Here is a 5,086-nt window from a genome sequence, read left to right as displayed (position 1 = left end):
AAGAACATAGAGGAAAAGGAAGCTGGGGAAGAAACCTTAAGAAATAAGCTGCCTATATGATAATTTTAAAAGCAAAATTAAAAAAGAAGCTGCAGGTATGCAGTAAATTGTCACCTCAAGTGAGCAGTGTTTCTCAAGCTGTGGGTAATGACCGTGGGGCACAGGATCATATTAGTGTGTCCTGAACCAACATGGAACACAAAATAGAGAAGAGCTTCTGCGTTAAGATAGAAGATGAAAATACACATCTAATTTTGTTTCTGCCTGAACCCAACAAAACTACATTAAAGGAATTTAAATGCACACACACATACACACACACAAATCCACAAGAACCAGGAGACTAGACATCATCGACAATAAAATTTTGGAAGCTAGAAAGCATGGGAACAAGTGGCAAAGAGTTTAGTAGACCCAAGAAAGCTGGCCTAGGTCAGCAGTGGGGAAGGCTGAGAAATGATCGGGAACACAGAAGAATCCTCCAAGAGATCGGACGTGGACCACTTCAGATACCTCAGTCCTGAAGAAGGGAGAGCTGAATTAAGGAGGATGGGGTAAAGGGTATTCACAATACTACTGTATCTGCAGATTCCCACCCAAACTACCATCTAATGGATGATAGCCCTCCTTACATGACAGAAGTCCAGATGCTTTGCTAGAGAGGAAAAAAACAGGGTCTCAAATGGGAGTATGACAGGCATAGTTGGGCTCAGGCACTCCCAAAAATGGAGGAATTGAGTGAACATATGCATACCTCCCACCTTTTTCCCATTTAGCTCCCAGACACTCATGTCATGCCTCTTCTGCGGATTGAATCATGAACCCTACAAAAGACATGTTTAAGTCTTAATCTGCATTCTTGTAGGTGTGAGGCCATTTGTAAATAGGATCTTTGAAGCATGTATTATTAGTTAAGATGTGGCCATAATGATGAATCCAACTGGCTAAAATCCTTATAAACACAGGAAATCAGATGTGGAAGTAGAAGCCAGAAATCAGAAGAGCAGACATAAGGAGAGAGAGATTGCCATGTGATGGAGGACTGCTGGATTGCTACAGACTTTGGGAGAAAGCAAGTCCTACCAATACTGTGATGTTGAACTTGTAGCCCCCCAAACTGTGAGACAGTAAACTTCTTTAAGCCAACCAGTTTGTGGTTTTGTCATAGCAGCGCTTGCAAATGAAGACATGTCTACCCTCCAGCTAGGACACTGATTCTTCTCTAGGAAACTGGAACAACAAGAGGAAAGACTTTAGACAATAACCTCGGGGTGGGAGGGAGGGCAGTTTCCCAATTAACAGCCCACCCAGATCATCCTATAGGAAAGGAATCTTTGAGGTGACAAGCCACAGAACTTCCTCTTTAATCTTGATCAGACAACCAAGGATCACTAGACATTTAAGGAAATCCTCTTATATAACAAATTGACCCAAATAAACAATTTAGAGCAACTTAGAAGAAATAATGGATTAAAAACTTTAATCTCTTTTTTCAGAGAGATGATATTCTACTCCTAAAACAAGAAGAAAATGTTATTAAAAAGGGACACTTAGAAAACAAACAAAAAAAAGCTCTTGGAAATTAAATAACATGATAGCAGGCAGGAAAAACAAATCAATAGAATTGGGAGAGAAAGTGGAAGAAATCTCCCTAAAAGTTAAATAAAATTACAGATGGAAAATAGGAAAGAAAAGGTAAAACAAATCAGAAGGTCATTAGCAGAGGTCCAGCATCTGAAAAGTTTTAATTGCATTTTGCTAACTGAAATAAGCCAAACCCCAAACTCTACATATCTTATCATTCTCTTCATATAACATTCTGGAAATGGCAGAACTATAGAAATGGAGAATACACCAATGGTTGCCAGGGATTAAGGAAGAAGGAGGAAGTTCACTGCAAAGAAGACACACATGAAACTATTAGAGTGGTGGAACACTTATGTGCATTATTGAAATTGTGGATATCTGATGACACTATGCATTCATCAAATCCATGCAGAATGAACTTTACCATAGGCAAATTTTAAAATAATCAATTAGTTATACTCAATGGTGAAAGACAGAGCTTTCCCTCTAAGACTATGAACAAGACAAGAATGTCCATTTTCACCACTGCTATTCCATATTGTATTGGAAATGATAGAGCAATTAGACAAGAAAAAGAAAGAAAAGGCATTCAAATTCAAAAGGGAGAAGTAAAATTATCTCTGTTCACAGATGACATGATACTATATGTTGAAAATCCCAAAGAATACACAAGAAAAGTACTAGAGCTAATAAATCCAGCAAAGTTGAAAGATATAGGGCCAACAGAAAAAAAAAGCAGTTGTGTTTCTGTACAGTAATGAACAAATCAAAGAGGAAATTGAGAAGACAACACTATTTACAAGAGCATCAAAAAGAAGAAAATACCTAGGAATAAATGTTACCAAGGAGGTAAAAAACTTATATAGTGAATACTACAAAACATGGATGAAATAAATTAAAAAACTAAATAAATGGCAAGGACATCCCATGTTCATAGATTAGAAGACTTAATATTGTTTAAATGGCAATACTACTCAAAGCAATCAATGGATTCAATGCAATCCCTATCAAAATTCCAGCAGCCATTTCGCAGAATATAAAAACAAAACCTAAATTGATACTGACACTTCCTGACAGTAAACAAAAGTGTGTGGTACTGACTTAAGAATAAATATTTAGACCAATGAAATAGAATTTAGAGTCCAAAAATATACCCACACATCTATGGCTAATTGATTTTTGACATGAGTGTCAAATACAGTCAATAAGTAAAGAATAGTCTCTTCAACAAATAGTGCTGGAAAAACTAATGTCCATATGCAACAAAAGAAACCCTACCTCACCCCATATACAAAAATTAACTCAAAAGGGATTAGTGGATTTTTATATATGACTCCAAAAGCACAAGCAACAAAAGAGAAAATAAATAAATTTTACTTCATCAAAATTAAAAACTTTCATGCATCAAAGGACATTATCAAGAAAGTGAAACGACATACAAAATGGGAGAAAATAGTGATTTGTTTTGCATTTCCATTTTGGTTAAGGATGTTCAGCAATCTTTTCATATGCTTATTAGCAATATGTATTTTTAATCTTTGGATTAAAAATGTCAGCTCAAATCCTTTGCCCATTTAAAAAATTCATTTGTTTGTCTTTTTGGTTGGTGAGTTGTAGGATTTCTTTGTTTATTGTGGATATTAAGCCCTTATTAGATATATTATATGCAACTAAGAATCCATTCCTTAATACAAGGCCATGATTTTTTGCCTCTCTTCTATCTTCTAGGAGTATTATTGTTTAGATTTCAGTCCTTGGGTTAATTTTTATATATTGTGTATAGATAGGAGCCCAACTTGATTCTTTTGCATGAGGATATCCAGTTTTCCAACACCATTTGTTGAAGAGATTATTCTTTGCCCATTGTATGTACTTGGCACACTTGTTGAAAATCGATTCCACTGCTAGTTATATACCCAAAGAAATTAAAAACAACGACTCGGGTGATTGGCAGAGGGCGGGCGCAAAGCCCCGCTCCACTCTGCGCGTGGCGCGCGCGTTCCCTGCAGCGGCGTGGATCTGGCAGTGGAACCCGCAGTGGACTGGGGCCCCTCCGGAGAGCCCCAGGCAGCGCGTCCTCGGCTGGGAGTCGGGAAAGCGCCCTGTCCGAGCCAGCTGCGTCAGCCGTGGGGCCGGCCCCAGGACCGCTCGCTCATCCTCCGAGTGCGCCGGTCCAAGGCGGCGGATTAGGAGAGGAGTCGCAGCGCCCAGCGCGCCCGGGACGAATACCGGCGCCACTCGCTCCGCGCCATCCAGAAGGGCACCGTCGCCGGCCTCAGCTCCATGTTCCAGGAGCTCGGCCAGGGCCAGGAGCAGGAGCAGGAGGAGAGACTCCACCACCACCTCCCGGGCGCCGGGCCTCCGCTGCCCCTCGCCGTCAGGGCTTGGGAGCGCCCACTGCGTCCGGTCTCCAGAGAAGTCATAGTCCGCTGGTTTAAGGAGGAGCAGCTGCCTCGCCGAGCCGGCTTCGAGAGGAACACCAAATCCAATGCCTCCTGGTTCCATGGAATTATTAGCCGAGAAGATGCAGAAGATCTCCTCGAGAACATGACTGAGGGAGCATTTCTTGTCCGGGTCAGTGATAAAATCTGGGGTTACACCCTCTCCTACCGCCTGCAGAAGGGGTTCAAGCACTTTCTTGTGGATGCCTCGGGGGATTTTTACAGCTTCCTGGGAGTGGACCCCAATCGCCATGCAACGCTCACAGATCTCATTGATTTCCACAAGGAGGAAATTATCACCGATTCAGGGGGAGAGTTGCTGCAGGAACCCTGTGGACAGAGGGACAGCCCACCAGACTACCATCTGTTGTTTGAATGATATTTTTCTCCTTATCAATTGGACTTCTTTGGGCATCCTTTTTTTTTTAAATACATTTTTTATTGTGAAATTTAACATATATACAGAACTGTGATAACTTTCAAAGTATGTTTTAACAAGGAGTTAGAGAGCAAATTTCAAAGAATATTATGGGTTACAGTTCCACAATTTCAGTTATTTTCTTATTGTGATATATAACATATATACAGAAAAGAGATAACTTTCAAAGTATGATTTAACAAGTGATTGTACAGGTAATTTCAAAGAATGTTATGGGATACATTTCCTCTGTTTCAGTTCTTTCTTAATTGTGAAATATAAGATATGTACAGAAAGGTGATAACTTCCAAAGTACAATTTAATGAGTAGCTATAGAGCAAATTTCAAAGAAATTTATGGGTTACAGTTCTACCTTTTCAGTTAATTCCTTCTAGCTATTCTAATACCCTAGCATCTAAAAAAAATATTTATAGAAAGATTCAGTATTCGTAATCCTTTGTTAAATCCTGGCTTGTCTGTTGCTACCCCTTCCTCTCGTTTAATCACTTGCTCGATCTTCAGGGGTGTCTAGGCAGTGACCACCCTAACTTGTTCATATTGAAAAGGGGTGTCAACATTATGGGGAAAAGGGCTGTGTAAGTTGATGTTCTTAAAGAGGCAGTTGCTTCTGGGTATAAGG

The 5,086-nt window shown here is 40.0% G+C and overlaps 1 pseudogene; it reads left to right on the top strand.

The window, feature by feature from the left end:
• Window positions 1-456: 456 nt before the first annotated feature.
• LOC119516041 lies at window positions 457-4,552 on the top strand (annotated as a pseudogene).
• The last annotated feature ends 534 nt before the right edge of the window (window positions 4,553-5,086 follow it).

The sequence above is a fragment of the Choloepus didactylus genome, chromosome 19 (genome assembly GCF_015220235.1).
Source record: "Choloepus didactylus isolate mChoDid1 chromosome 19, mChoDid1.pri, whole genome shotgun sequence".
NCBI classification, from domain to species: domain Eukaryota; kingdom Metazoa; phylum Chordata; class Mammalia; order Pilosa; family Megalonychidae; genus Choloepus; species Choloepus didactylus.
Note: the sequence above shows the minus strand (reverse complement) of the source record. Positions and strands in the feature narration are given on the sequence as shown.